General features: G+C 45.3%; 1 long non-coding RNA gene across 1 annotated transcript in view; it reads right to left on the reverse strand.

Annotated features, from left to right (window-relative positions):
- The window catches only part of LOC128323382 (uncharacterized), a 46623-nt gene that overhangs the window by 14054 nt on the left and 16232 nt on the right, over nt 1-16337 (reverse strand). The gene's annotated exons all lie outside the window — the stretch shown is intronic.

Here is a 16337-nt window from a genome sequence, read left to right on the forward strand (position 1 = left end):
AAAATGCAGCAGCCAGATGGGTCTCTGGGGTATCCCAGAGAGAACACATTATGCCTGTTCTTAAACAGTTGCACTGGCTGCCGATATGTTTCCAGACAAAGTACAAAGTGCTTTAAAGCCCTGAATGACTTAGGTCTGGGTTACCTGAGAGAGCACCTTTCTCTACAAGATCTCCACTGCTCATTAAGATCATCAGAAGGGGTCCATATTCAGGTGCCATCAGTTCATCTGGTGGTGACCTGGGATCAGGCCTTCTCAGCTGTCACCCCTAGCCTGTGGAACATGCTCCCCATAGATATAAGAGGATTATGTTCCTTGGAGGCCTTCAGGAGAGTGTTAAAGACCCATCTTTTTAGCATGGCTTTTAATACCAAGTTTTAATTTTAATATGATTTAAATGTTGGGGGGGGGCATATTTTAATTGTTTTATTATGTGTTTTTTATTTTAATGTAAACTGCCCTGAGCCACTTTAGGGAGGAATAAATAATATATAAAGTAAATATTATTTATTTATATAATATATAAATGGAATAAATAAAAAGAATAAATAAATAAAGTGCACACAGAGATTCTTATTCTTTCTCCCCAAGGAAACAGTTATATGGCAAGCTGTGGGGGCACCAAACAGACAAACCAAAAGTTATGTAGAGACATATCATACCACCTTGGTTACTCATTCTCACATCAGGCAGACTGTAAATACGGTGCAGGCACCATGGGGTGATTTTTGCTTTCCAAAAGTCAGCTTAGAGAAGCGTGACAAGCCGTATATTTTATAATGTGTGTCACTGTCGATTTAATGCTGTGAGTTAAATCATGGGGCTTCCTTATTCTAGCTTGTGAAGGAATGAGGCCTGAACCTCCTCTTTTTTGTGTTACAGATTTCTATACTGCATATGTATTTGACTGCTCCCTATGTTATGTGTTAAAAAGCTATGCAGGGGTCAAAAGTTCACAGCTCCCATTCTACAGTTTGGGGGTTTTTTGGGGGGGGGGTTTCTTGGTGAATCTTTGGAGGGGAGAGAGGGTTTGGTTTAATTGGGTATGCTTTAAAATAATGGATGGAACTTGAGTTGTTCTGATTGGTTCGTTTACAAAAAATGGAGAGGGGGAAATAGAATAAAAGGAGGTTTGCCTGCAGCAGAGAGGTAGTTCAAGTTGGAATTGAGAGCCAGGAGAGAAGAGCTGATAAATCACTGGGAGAGTTAAGCTGAAAGCTCTCTTGAGTTCTGAATCACCCTCAAAGCAGCTGAAGGAACAGTCTGGAACTGAATCTCCAGTACTGGAAAGGAAGAACCAGACCCAAAGCTGAGCAAGGGAAAAAGTCAGGCTTGCTGCAAAACCTGATTAGAGGTGATTAAAAGAAAATTCCTGGGGAGGACTCTGGGTTAAGGCACAGTATTAGGTGCAGGTTTGATTGGATGCATTTTCCTCTTGTTTTATTTGTTCATTTATGCTCATATGGCTGCTGTTTCTTTGTACTAAATTTTCCAAAATAACTGCAGTTTTGAATAGAACTGTTTTACAGTAAAGTTTCTCTTTTTGTATTTAACAATCTATAGCTTCTGTCTGTTTCCCCCCACTCCACGCTTAGGAGCCTTTCCACACTACCTAATTTTGAATGAGACAGAGGTTTGGAAGGCTGTTTCAGTAGATTCAGCCAGAGAAAAAATAGAAGTCTATTTGGTAGCAGCAGTGAAGCTTAAAATCATGGAACTGGTTGAGACCGGACCATGACATAGCTCATCCAATGCAGCATAGTGCCTTTTGCTTCATAAAACCAATTCTTTAAAGTCATGTCTAAAAACATGGCTTGTATAGAACAAAATGCACTGCATTTTATCAGATGAGCAGGAATAAGGGAGCTCCCCTTACTGAATTCCCATCTTTAATGTGACAGTGACATGCCGTTTAAAATGTGCAACTCTTGTTCACTCCAATCCATGACAATGACTCTGTCATGCAATCTGCTGCACAATACATGAAGAGGCCAGAATGTGGTAATAAATGCAGCATTTCACTAGAAAAAGAAACAAAGTGTCCATTCAGTATGATGCACCTGTATATTTGTGCTGGGTAATAATGAGCTTGAGCTTTCCATCTTAGCAGGATTCCCCAAAGGTCCCTAAACTCGGTGAGTGTTAAACAGTTAGAATAAGGGTTATTAGAAGGCAACCAAAGTGGTGCTTGTGGCATAATAGTGTATAGTAGGGATGTGCAAATTGATTCAAATTCCAATTGATTTGACTCAGATCTGGGTGGTTCAAGTGATTCGAATTCAAATTGAATCACCCCTTAAAGGGGCAATTCAATTCAAATTCAAATGAAATTTTGTAATTTCAAAATTTGAATTAAAAATTGAATTTTTGAAATTTGTTTCCAATTTGATTTGAAAGCCATTCAGCACCTTTTTAAACCATTCAGGTCCCCTAACTGGTTTTTAAAAGGAGCCAAAATAGGGTTGAATCAATTCAAATTCGATGCAAATTCAAAATAAATTTTCAGAGCAGATTCTAATTTGATCTAAATTCAAAACAAATTTTCAGAATTTGATTCAAATTTGGAACTAATAAAAAATCATTTTATGCACATCTCTAGTGTATAGCACTTAAAGGGTTAAAGGTGTAACATGTTAAGAGGTGGAGTTAAATAAAGGACTCCCCTGGGAGGCTTCTTCTTCTTCTTCAGTTTGTGTTCTTTCGAAATGAACACAATTTCAGAACCTCCAAAGATACTCACCCCACAGCTGCAGCAGCACCCCCAGAGGCAATGAGTAGCAGTTAAAAAAAATTTAAAAAAATTTTTAAAGTAGAACCCCTGGATTCAAACTGAACCAGGGTTGCTTGGGGGTGTGGACAAAACCGAACATGCCCAGTCTGGTTCAAGTCCAGTTTGGACTCAAACGGAACCAGGCACAGAATGTGTACATGGATCAGGCAGCTTAGTTCGAGTCCACTTCAGACCCGAACCAAATTGCCTGGAGCAGTTCCATGCACAACCCTAACAGGTAAAGGACCTGCTCTGTTTTTTCTGAAAGTTGCTGAGCTAATTTCCCAAAAGGTGCTTGAGCCATGGTTTGAACTGTGGTTCGTGCAGATCCCTACCATGCAATGGCCAAAGTGAGATCGAGATCCAATTAAAGTTGAGCTGACAATTTATGCCCACAACAATCCTGTCTCTTACAAGCTCCTCCTTGAGAGTTCCATAGTTACATTGCTCAGCTAAGGCTTGCACAGCAGTAATAAAGGCTTCTGCAGTTTCTCCTAGTTCTTGGCATCTCCTATTAAACTTAGCCCTTTCATATATGAAATTTTGTATCCCAATGTAATGATTATCAAAAACTTCTTTCATATTGTCCCCAGACCCCAGCCCAAGAAGACACGTAGACTTATTATGGGTGAAAGGGCCACAACTTTATTAACAGAAACAACAGACATGGCGGACTGGAACGCCAGGTGATTAATCACCCTTAGAGAACAGTGCGGGCCCCTAGGCCCAGACTAGAACTCTAACGTCCTACCCATCACCTTACTGGGCGACACACCCTGGCTCAGGAAACAGGCAGGTACGCCCCGCCTAATTCCTTCAAAGCCAACCACCCCCTTTAGAAGAAGGGATCTGGATACTTCAAGGTCTTCACCCAACCCAGACCGCACAGCCCAAAGGTTGGTGAAGTCCTGAAGCAGGTTTCATGGCAATCCATTCTCCCCGTGCCGCACAGGCCACAAAGGAGCAATTGACCAATCAACCTTTAAATATCCAAGGGTGCTCACCGATATTCTATCCCTCAACTTACCCCCCAGCCCACACTGTTACTGCCATTGTGACCGGCCTAACTCTAACTAAACACCTGAGTACAGAACGGAGTCGGCGGGGGAAAACCCAACAGTGGCCAAAGCGTTGAGAGCAAAAAATTCCTACTCTGCCCCCATGGGCGACCAGCCGCTAGGCCCGCTCTGCACCAGGGAAGGGAGGGAGGGGATTGCCCAGGCCAAACTGAAGAGCCTGGGGCGTGGATCGGCCTATTGCGGCCGAAACCACGCCCCCAATTCTAAAGGGGCCAATCGGCCCGCTTCTTGGGCCTTGTGCAGGGCAGGGCTGGGACAAACTCCCTCCCCTCTGCACGAGGCCAAGGGGAGGGGGATTCTTGTAATCAAATCAAATCTCTTTATTTCGGTCAGCAGCCAGCATGAGATTAAAACAAATGTAGAAGAGAAGACAATCAAACTTCTACTACAAACAATAAAACCAAATAAATTTTTAAAAGTCCTCCTTGTAATCTTTTTGGTCTTCTGTAGTGAGGGGTAAACCATACAGAATATCCTCTGCAGTGTCTCCCATAGCAAAAACGAGAACATTCATTTGGTGTTCCTATGATTTCTGCATTAAGCCAGAAATCATCCTATACCTGTTGGCCAACTGCTTGAATTTTGAAAATCAAATTTCTGAAGATGGGCCATGTTTGTTAAAGGATCCATAGCTTTCCAAACATATGTCCTTAAATTTTCACTTGGCTGTATCCATCAGCACTCTCAATCTCGCCTCTTTTTAAATTTCCACTCACCCTTTGTTGTGGGTTGTTCTGATTATTCTTTTTTTGCTGACTCAAAGAAAGGATCCAATTCTGACACCATATAGTGTTTGCAAAGAAAAGCCAACAGTCATTTTAGAAGAACACAAACGGAAGAAGCAGCCTCCCAGGGAGGCAGCCCTTCCGTTATTTAACTCCACCACTTAACATGTTAACCCTTTAAGTGCTATACACTATTATGCCACATCTCCTCTTCTTCCATCTTTATAAATCTTATATGGTTTCAACTTAAACTCAAAAAATACCTTTTAATTTAAAATTATCATTTTATGAAAGTAAACATTCTTCAACCATTTATTTGGCATCTGTGTCTATCACAAATAAAGTCTCTGGGGAGGTCTGACGTATCTCTCTGATTGGATATGTACTCTGTGGTGATTGGCTGCTAAATGCTGTCCATCAAGAGGAATCTAAACTTAAGAGCCTCCTCTAGAGGGAATTCCTAAGGGTGGGGCTTTGGAATGGAGTGAACAGATGGCTATAAAATTCACCTGGAGTTAACTGACAGGTTCAGATAGGGATGGTTGGGGGAAAAATAGGATCTCTGGTTAGGGTCTCTAGACAGAGAAACTTACAAGTAAAGCCTTTTTTTAATATAGTAACACAATCTAAAATAAGTACCTGCGTCTGAATACTAGTTCAAAGTATAAGAGGCGGTGTACAGTCGTGCCAGTTCTAAGGTTGTTACTTTGTCTCAGAAACCATTATGCATTTGACCCTATATTACAGTGAATAAGAAACCACTGAAGCTAATGTAAAAGTTATTTTCTTTGGTTTGCAACTTTAAAACTGTTTCAGCTGTGTCTATTTACTTCTCCCCACATTATCACTTGGGCACATTACCAAAGTTAGTGTTAGAAACCCAAATTAAGGTTTCCCTGTGAACTTCCATGGGTGGGGTGTGCAAATTAAGGGGTGTGCATGGAACCAGTTTTGCCAGTTCAGTTCAAATTCATCCTGATTTGAACCGACCCGGTCTGGAATTGGGCTCAGCTCAGCCAGGTACAATTCGGTTCAGCTATTGAACTGGGCTGAAGCGGTTTGCAGGCCAGTTCAGGGGGTATACTTGTAAAGGGGAATACAGTGAGGATTCCCCTTTGTAAGTAAAGGGAATTCCCTAATAATGCATGGGAGGGGGAGTGAAAGGGTACTTTTAATCTTTAACTTTCAGGCAGCAGCTACAATGATGGCAGAGGAGACATGGGGGGGGGGTTCTCCAACCCTCCCACTGGCCTCCCAAATGACAGCCGGGCCTGCTGCAGCTCGGTTCAGGCCTCCGTGCATGTGCAGAGGCCATTTGCATCACCACAAAAATTGGCCCAAGCTGTCATTTGGGAGGCCTGTGGGGGGTTGGAAGAGCACCTGCCGTGGCCGCTGATGTCTCAGCCACCACTGTGGCCACGGCGGCTGCCTCCACCAGCCCTGTCACCTGAAAGTTAAAAGGTTAAAAGGTCCCTTTCACTCACCCCTTATGTCCTTAGGCTAGGGAATCCCCCTTAACTTGCAAAGAGGTATCCTCACCAGATTCCCCTTTACAAGTATATCCCCAAACTGGCACTTAGACCGGTTCTTAGAACCAGGTCTGGTCTGCTTCGAATTCGGACTTGCATCCCCCTCTGGTTTGAAACTGGCCTGCCCAAACTGGACTGGTTTGATTTGAACCGTGGTTCAAATCGAGTCAGCTCAAACATCCCTAACCCAAATTAGGACTGAATTTGGTGGTGGTAGTGTAATAAGTAAATCAAGATTTTAAAACTAATCAAACGGTCACAAATATACTATTTCAACATCTATACTTTTACTTTTTTAATCTTGTTGTAAACTGCCCAGAAATGCAAGTTTTGGGTGGTATAAAAATATGTTTATATATATCACAAATTTCCTAGTCCCAACAGCAGTGGTGGGCTGGCAGCAGCTCCCCTAGGCTCCACCAGCACTCTCCTCTCATCTTGGGGCCCTTATCTTGGACCAGTACACATGGCCCCTTCTGGCCCGAGATGATGGGGAGAGTGCCAGTGGGACCTAGGGGAGCTGCTACCACCCCTGAGGAGCCACACCAGCACTATGGCGGGTAAGGTAATCTCCCACCCATCCCGCCCCCACCTACCTTTTTTAACTTTTGTAGGGTTTTCCCCAGGTCCTTGTCATTTCCAGATTCCCCTTTACAAGCACTAGAACTGGAGTTGAACTGGTTCAACCCGGGTCTAGGCACAATCCAAACCACCAGCCATTTGGGCAGAATAGAGGTGTGCAAACAGGTTTGAATTTGAATCAGCTCAATGTCGAATATGCCCAGTTCGAGGGTTTGATGTCGTCCCGGCCTTGAACTGAACCTGCCCCTATTCAGCTCGATCTTTAGCAGTTTTCAGCCCGTTCCAGGCCTCTGTGTAGTTGCGGTTTCCATTTTGGAGGCCACCGTACAGGCGCAATGGGCCTCTGCATGTCTGGGTCAGTGCTGAGTGCAGAGACGAGAAGGGTTATGTGCAAGTCACCAAAAGGTTGTGGCAAGAGTTCAGCACCAGTGATGGACCATTCTGGATCAACTCCAGATGACGGATGGATTTCCAGAAGGAAGGCCTGAGTGAGACCAGCAGCCAACAGCTGGACTCTGAGGGACCTTCCTTGGGTGGGGAAAATCCATTCAGGACAAGTATCCACACCTACAGGAAAAGGCTGAAACCACCGAGACCACTCCCTCTGGACCCTATAAAACCCTTTGCACCAGAAGCTCCAGCAGGGAACCCTACCATTGGACCTGCAGTATCAGCATGCAACATCTCCTCATGCTGCCATGCCTGAGCACCACCTGCTCAAAGCTGATCATTCTGTTGGACTGGTAGATAAGTAGATTTGGCCTGAGGTGTCATCAGTATGTGGATGGCACTCAGTTGTGTCTCTCTTTTTCATCAGGTGCCAGTGAGGCAGTGCCTGTCCTGAATCAGTGCCTGGATACAGGAATGGACTGGATATTAAGTGCAGCAACAAAACAAAAAATACACTGAGTTTTTCAGTTAAGGCCGCAATCCTATACACACTTACTTGGGAGAAAATCTGATTCAAACCAATGTTACTTACTTCTAAGTAGGCATGCCTAGAATGGATTGCACTATGAAGCTAAAAACCTTAAACATTACAATACGCAGGGAGGCAGTTATTTACATCAAAATCAAGCTGTCCTCTCAACTGCCCTATGGAGATCCCCTGCTGACAAAAAAACGAAGGCAACATTCCTCAGGGGGATTAATTATTGGCCGCATTCACACATAACTCCTCCCCCTGTTCTCCTGTCTAAATTTGGATGTCACCGAGAGCTCCCTCTCTGCCATCAGCGAGACTGCAGAAACGAGAGGAAACTGGCTGCCAGGGCTTCCTTTTTGACTGAAGGACATCCCCAGCAGCCAATAGCAGCCAGAGCAAGGGACGAGCTTCCTCCTTCTAACTCCAGTTGCAGAACAGACAGACTGTGGTGCCACATTCGGACGCAGCGCTGGCTCCACTAAACCAGAGGTCCAGGAGGCAAACCTCACTACAGACCAAAGGTACAAATCGGAGTCTGGAGAGGGAAACTACAGATCCATTTTTTGTCTTGACTGTAGTTGCCCACATTCAGACATACACAAATCAAAACTGAAGACCCCTTCACCTCTGGTTTTGTGTTACGTGCGAATGCTGCCATTCTGTGAACCTCTCCCAGCCAGGCTCCTGTGCTTCACCTGCCTTTCAGAATAGTGACTGCATGTTATACGCCTTAATTCCACTTCTACAAAGGCTGGAAATTAGCTTTTTTTTTAAAAAAGAAAGAAAGAAAGCTAGGAATCCGGGCAAACTAATGGCCAAATGGGGCACCATGGGACATGCTTAAAATCTAGAACATATCCAGAATTCTGGTGGAGATGGCAACCTTAGCTAAATAAAAGATTCATGAAGTTTGTGTTAACCTAAAATTGAGCCTCCTGTTGTGCATTCCTCCCTCACAGTAAGGACCTCAAACTTAAACCATTTGGGGTAATTAGGGTTAGTCCTAACCCTGGCACAACACTATACATGTGGTGGATGAGTGGACGTGTATGTCCCTACAAATATATGGTGAAATGTTACAAAGTCATTACAGTCATATATGCTCAGATGTGAATGGATCCATGCTGCATTATTTTACCGCTCCTCATTTTTCAAGAGCAGTGGAATGAGTAAAGGGGGCCTGCACACATACAGATTATGGCATCGTGTCTATACATTGTAACATACATGGAGGTTCATATACACCCATTTCTCCACCATGACTGAGTGAATATGTCCTAATTTACTATTGGATTATATTTAGCACATCATTGTTCTTTCTGAGGGTCGCTTCATAGTTCATACAGGTCACAATATATGGAGGAAATCTCAATGACTGAAAAGGCATGAGCACCATCATGTGTGAAATGCGGCACAAACAGGTTAAACTGGGCACTTGTTTTCCTTCATAAAGATTACCTCTGTGAGGACAATAATCATCTATGAAACAGGACTGCAAGAAAATACTGATAAAATGCATTGAACCTGCTGCAAGGAGATTGTCTGCTCAGTCTTTCCATTTATGTGACTGAAAAATAAACTAGCAGATTAATTGTTAAAAAAACATTTTGCTTTATCATCTGTTTTTCTGAAGTTAGCAAAATGGGGAAAAGCTAGGAAACTGGCTGTTAATAGATAATGACAAGTAGTTTCCTGTGGTCTTAAAACAAGCCATCAATTACAGGCAGCCTTTTAAATTCTGCAGGCTAAAAAAGAAATTCAATATCATTCAGCTGCTTGCATGTTGCGGAGTGATTTGATACCCAGGAGGCAGGGGGTGGGAATGTATTAAAAAGAAATAATATTCTTCTGCTTTATCTATATAATAATGCAGTTTGTGTAAGCATCCAACTGAGATTTGGTTAAATTTCTTCCTGGAAAAACACAATGAACACTGGAAATGCTACAGCAAGGCCTTCCCTTAGTTGTGTGGATCCTTGTTGAGTTAATTATATCCATTCTCATTAAGAACAATAGCCTATATCAACAGCAAAAGCCAGTTCTTTAGCATGGGGCATTATGATGATTCTTAACACTGAATGTTCTGCAGCTCAGAACAAGATTGGAGGCACAGATGGTAGCCATATTCTCAGGTATGATTTAAATACAGCTTGGCTGATCAGTGTGAAAAGCAGAATACTGCTCATATTGCAGAAAGATTTGAAAAGTGGCATGGCATGGCGTGGACAAGCTGCTTCGGGTGGTGCGGCCGGCCACATTCTCTGGATCCTTGCCTGACTTGGCTGCTTCTATCTAACAGGGAAATTGTTGGAAATGGCCTAGTTAATTATCATTAACTCATAGCTGAGGGAGGGTAGGATACCTCCTTATTTAAATGAGGCAATGAGTATACCACTTCTTAAGAAGCCTTCCCTAGATCCTTCAGTGATGGATAGTTATAGGCCAGTCTCAAGTCCCCCATGGTTGGACTAGGTGATTGAGAGAGTGGTGGCTAACCAGCTCCAGGTAGTTTTGGAGAGAACCGATTATCAAGACCCATTTCATACTGGCTTTATAGCGGGCTATGGGGTTGTGTCCACCTTGGTCAGCCTGATGGAGCACCTTTACTAGGGAATCGACAGAGGGAGTGTGACTCTGTTAGTTCTTTTAGATCTCTTGACGGCGTTTGATACCATCAACCACGGTATCCTTCTGGATTGCCTTGGGGAAATGGGGATAGGAGGCAATGCTTTGCAATGGTTCCACTCCTATCTCTCAAGCAGATTCAAGAAGGTGGAACTTCATGACAGTTCCTCTTTAAAATGGGCGCTATTATATGGAGTCTCTCAGGGCTCCAGTCTGTCACCAATGCTTGTTAACATTTACATGAAACTGCTGGGTGAGGTCATCAGGAGATTTGGTGCAGGGTGTTATCAGTATGCTGATGACACCCAAATCTATTTCTCCTTATCATCATCATCATAATCATCATTCACTCCCTAAATGCCTGCCTACAGGCAGTAATGGGCTGGATGAGGGATAACAAATTGAAGCTGAATCCAAGCAAGACGGAGGTGCTCATTGTGGGGGATCAGAATTTAAGGGATGAGTTAGATCTTCCTGTGCTGCTTGGGGCTACACTCCCCCAGAAGGTACACAGCTTGGGAGTGCTCTTGGATCCAGGCCTCACCCTGGTATCTCAGGTGGAGGCTATGGCCAGGAGCGCTTTCTATCAACTTCAGTTGATTCAACAGCTGCATCCATTCCTTGAAGAGAACGATCTCAAAACAGTGGTGTATCAGCTGGTAACCTCCAGGCTCGACTACTGCAATGCGCTCTGCGTGGGGCTGCCTTTGTACGTAGTTCAGAAACTTCATTTAGTTCAAAATGCAGCAGCCAGATTGGTCTCTGGGGTAACCCGGAGAGACCATATTATGCCTGTCTTGAAACAGTTGCACTGGCTGCTGATATGTTTCCGGGAGAAATACAAAGTACTGGTTATTACCTTTAAAGCTCTAAACAGCTTGGGTCCGGGCTACCTTAGAGAGCGCCTTCTTCAGTACAATCCCCATCGCTCGTTGAGGTCATCTGGAGAGGTCCATCTCCAGTTACCTCCAGTGGCGACTCGGAACCGGGCCTTTTCTGTAGCTGTTCCTGGCCTAAGGAATACACTCCTGGCAGATATCCACAGTTTAGGCTCGCTGTCGGACTTTAAGACAGCCCTAAAAACCTATTTATTTGGCCTGGTCTTCCAAGGTCTGTAAATAGTTTTTTAAAGTATTTTAATTAGTTTTAAATGGTTTTTAATTGTTTTTATATCGTTTTTAGCACTGTGTTTTAAATGGTGTGTGTTTTTAATGTCTTTTTAAATTTGTAGTACATTGCCCAGAGCCTTTGGATGGGGCAGTTTATAAATGTGATAGATACAGTAGATAGAGGCAGCCTCTGAGCATACTGGGGCTGTATTCTAAAGAAAGCTGTTAAGATTTGGGGGAAATGGGCATAAAATATGGAACTATGTGGTCATCTATATTATTAATTCCTGTAGACGCACCAGGGGGATGTATGGGGATGTGGCAAGCCACGCCCACACTGAAGCACCTGATTGAGCAGTGGGGATTCCATATGCAGATAGGGAGAAGGAGCCTGTGAGAGCAGAAGTACCATAGTGATTGGGCAGTGGGGTTTCCATATGCAGATAGGGAGGAGGAGCCTGTGGCACCATGTGGATTGGGCAGTGGGGATTCCACATGCAGATAAGGAGGAGGAGCCTGTGAAGGTTAAGGTCAGTTGGAATGCAACTGTTACTGGCCAGAAGATGTTCTGTCAGCAGCCTGAGGGGAAATGAGAGGCCATGGCAGCACTGGCAGCAAGGAAGGGCCCAGTCAACCACTGCTGCTGTTTGGGGCTACTGAGGCCATTGTCAGAGGGAGGCAGGCAGACAAGGGATGGGCCCAGGCCTGTCAATGGCCTCAGTGGAACGAGTAGTCATGGTGCTGGCAGCAGTGAAGAATGGCCCGGTCAACCACTGCTGCTGCTTCTGTGGAGAGGAGCAGGAGCAGGGCTCAGGTGAGGGTGGGGAGGTCTCTGGGGCTGCAGCTTAGCCAATAGGCAGCAGCAATGCTGCAGCCACGACCAAGAGGGGTGAGAGGGATGGAAGCAACGGGATGGAGGAGGAGCAGAAGTGCAGCTCACATGAGGGTGGGGAGATCTCTGAGGTGAAGGGGGCTGTGGCAGGAAGTGAGGGGAGCAATCAAGTACTAGCACGCAGATGCTCTAGAGTGCGCAAGAGTTCCAGCACTGAAGCAGAGAGAAATAATGGCAGCAGCCAGGAGGTGGAGGGTCAGCAGGCAAAGCCCCGCCAGCCGGAAGAGGTGGGCAGATGGTGGGCGAAGCCCCACTGGCCGGGGGGAAGAGGCGAGAGCCAGTGGCGGCATGGCCTGGCCCTGGCCCACCCGCCCACCGGGGTGAGGCAGTGGCAGTCGCTGGCCCAGCCGCATGGAGGAAGAGGCAACGGGCCAGCCTAGCCTGGCTGGTGGCGGCGGGACAGCCTGGCCCAGGGGGGCGGCAGCGAGGGGGAGTGTCCAGTCGGCCAGTCAGAAAGCCGGGCATGCCGGCGTGGGGGGGGGGGATGGCTGGGCCCAACTAGAGGCGCACATGCTCTGTGCCCCGGCCCACTAGTTTTATTTTATTTCATGCCATAACTGAAATCATAGCATAGCCTTCATTTCAGTTTTTGACCAGCATAACAGCAAAATAGACACAAATGGTTCAAACAATCTACTCCTACAAAATAATAAAAAGTCTCTATAAAATTACTTAGTATAATAAGTAGAAGAAGCTAGAAGTTAAAACTATGAACATAAAACTATATTATATATAAAAGTTAGTCAACACTAATAACAGAATGACACTGAGTATAAAGGTAGCAAGACAGCAAAATTATGCAATTAATACAGAGTGGTGTTACATCTCATACAATATTGTATTTGTATTCTATCCTATGTATGGCAGCAACATATCCAGCGAGTGGAGACAACATACATATAGGCTTGAGAATATTTAGTTCTTTATGAACTCTAAATGAATTTTGCTAGCTATAAGGCAGAACTTAGCCACATAATAGGATCTAGAGTCATTCCAATCTGCCAATAGGAAATTTAGGTAAAACGAATCAGTACAGCCTAGATATGAGCTAATATATGAAGAGAGGAGCTTATGCTGAATATCACAGTAATAGTGACAGTACAAGAGTACATGAGCTGTGCTTTCAATCTCACCAGAGCCACAGGGGCAAATATGCTCTCCATATGGAATTCTTTGATATCTCCCTTCCAACACAGCTGTGCACAAGGCACTGCATCGGGCCAATGTCAGGGCTCTGTGGTACTTTGGGACTGTTAGCTGGTTTAAATAGTTGGTGGGGGTAAAGCTCAGAATTTGATTGTCCAAAGATACTAACCGGAATGGAGCCCTGATCAATTTGCTGCTCCATATCATAAATTCTTTCCCTTATTTTGAGTCTGGCGTTTTCATAACCTAGGGTTAGCAGTGCGGTGGGAGAAAAACCATAATAATATAGCCTTTCCTCCACCCTTTTCCCCCACCTTGAGTGATATATGTCCTTTAGCACCAATGGAGCTAAACCAATGGGATGGAAAATCAGCTTAAGCCATAATTCAAAAATAACAATCCAAGCCCTAGCCTCTATTTTGGGCAACTCTGGTTCCAGCCATAGAACCGCCCTAGGAATACGGCTGAGGACCTGAAATATATTCTTCAGGAAATTAGATTGAAAGGCTTCTAATTCAGAGAAATTAGGGTATATGCCCAGCTGCACTTTGTACAAGAGCTGTGCACGGACTTTGGCCTCAAAGAGTTTTATAGCCACAGGGATAAAATGGGCACCCCTGGAGTAGTAATAAGATTGAATTGTCTGTGTGCTCTTCTTAACATTCTTCTAACAGTGGCTGCACTGCCACCCTCGTAAGAGCCCTACAACAAAAGTGTCTCACACAAGCACAATTTGTGGGTGGGAGGGCAAAGGATCCTGGGGTCTGGTCCGCTGTGACCAATGATGCTCCTGTGATGGCTCACCCTGGCAAAGCAGTCTATGCAGACCAAACCACACTCCTGCCCCCGTGGCGGCTTGCTGCCAGGGGACTAGGACTCTCATGAGTCCTAGTGGGGAGGACATTAGGCTCATCAACCTTCAGTCTTCCATTGGGCTGTGCACTCATGAGCTAAGCTATCCAAGAAAGGGGGCCCTGCTTGCATGCAGCCCCTGTTCTCTCTGGTTAATGATAGAACTTTTGAACAGCAACCCCCTCCTCTCAACTGATGCACCCAAAGGGAATTTTGATACTCTATGTGTTCGGCCGGAAGCGAGTGCGCAGACTGAGGAAACATCGGGACTGGGGACAGATCTCTACTCTCATTCAAATTCCCCATGTTCCGATCGGCAGATCTGCCACTGCAGAGAATCACAGGCAAGGGGAGCCCCAGGTGTCTGCGACCTGAGTGTAGTGGGGTCACCATTCCAGGGGGAAATAAATATGGACATGTTTAAATGGGTGGACAGGCTGGCAGAGCACACACTTTGACAGCTTCTTCATGGCAGCCACCAAGATAGGGAGAGCTGTTGCTTGTATAGAGCAACTTGGCTGGGTGGCATCTGCCATCCAGCCTACATGCGTATCTCGATGGCCTGACACTCTCGTGAGAGTGAGATCCATGGGAGAAGGGATGTCATTGCACATAATTAGTGATACTGCCTGACACCCCAGTTCCAAAAATCTATTCTTCTCCTGCGTGGTGAAGGGATATCCCCATGGCCTTACAGTCTCATGAGTGAGCAGTCCACTCAGGATCCTCATCGCATGAGGAATCACTTCTTTCATTGGGGCGATGCTGATCTTGATGCCCAGCCCGTCTCATGAGTTAGTCTAGGGACCGCACACATTCCCACAAGGGGAAGGAGATGGGCCCCGCCTTCCCCAAGATCATTGGGCAAAAAATAGAGCAGAGCCATTCAAGAATTCCTGGTTGGGGCTGCCTTTTAAACCCAAACCCGAGTATCGTGCCACTCTACCATATGTTGCCATCCCAGCGCTCTAATGGGGCTGCCCGGCTTGTGTTGCCACCTCGAGTGCATGTCCTGGTGAACATACATCTTTATCGCTTCATTTTCAGAGAGCAAAGCATGTCGTGCCCATCTTGCCATCCTGTCCCCTTTCTCTCCAGGTTGCCAGGAGGGGAAAACAAGGGACAGAGTGGGAAGAGGGCATTTCCCCATTTGACAGGCTGGCAAGCTTGGGATGGGACCTGGTGGTGTCCCTGTTGCCGGGTAACTGTTTTGTTGGTTCAGAAACAGGGTGGGGGTGGGGAAAGTGATCGGAAAGGCAGCCAGCGAGAAACAATGCAGGCATGGAGCGGGAGTGATCCCGGGGATGTCTGCACTGCCATCTCTATGATTACAGTTCCAGAAACTGCACAAAACCACCGTTATGGAGGCATCTGCATTTGCAAATAACGCTGCTGCTGAAAAACCTCAGGTTGTGGCAGAGAAACGTACTACAGAACGGGGTGGGGGGGGGACATCCCTGGTCCCATTAGGGAGAGGGGGCCCAGGAGCTGAGCAAGAGTTTGCTCTTTGCTCTTCCCCTCCTGCCTCTTCAAAGATGACAGCAGTGGTTAGGGCCCACTCCAGCCTTACTATGCCCCGGCCAGGGACCAAGGGATGCTGTAAACAGAGACTTGGGTCCAGAAACCAAGGTCAAAGCAGCCTTCCATCATGAAAATCACTGCTAGTCATGGGCTAGTCATTGTACCTCATCCTACCCTACCTTAAAAGGTTGTTGTGAGAATAAAATGGGCTAGCACCATTTATGCCACTTTAAATTCTTTGGAGAAAGGCTAGAACACAAGTGTGATATTTTTTAAAAGTTGCATCCAATACGTTCCCTATATTATTTTGTGCTTCTGTACTCCAGCTGCAAGGCATTTCCTGTCTGACAGAACCCCCTGCTTGTACCACAAGAGACAGAATACCACAAGAGATAAAATAATGCCCCAAACGCCATTTCAGATTGCCATTATTCTCTTCACTCACCTCAAACGGATATTGTCTCTCTGAGATATGCCAAGTGGTTTGAAAGGCACTCTGTAGGCTATTCCTGCTAAAGCTATCAGAAACACGCTTGCACGTTCTTTAAATATTTACATAAAATATATTACTTGTATACACAG

The sequence above is a fragment of the Hemicordylus capensis genome, chromosome 4 (assembly GCF_027244095.1).
Source record: "Hemicordylus capensis ecotype Gifberg chromosome 4, rHemCap1.1.pri, whole genome shotgun sequence".
NCBI lineage: Eukaryota > Metazoa > Chordata > Lepidosauria > Squamata > Cordylidae > Hemicordylus > Hemicordylus capensis.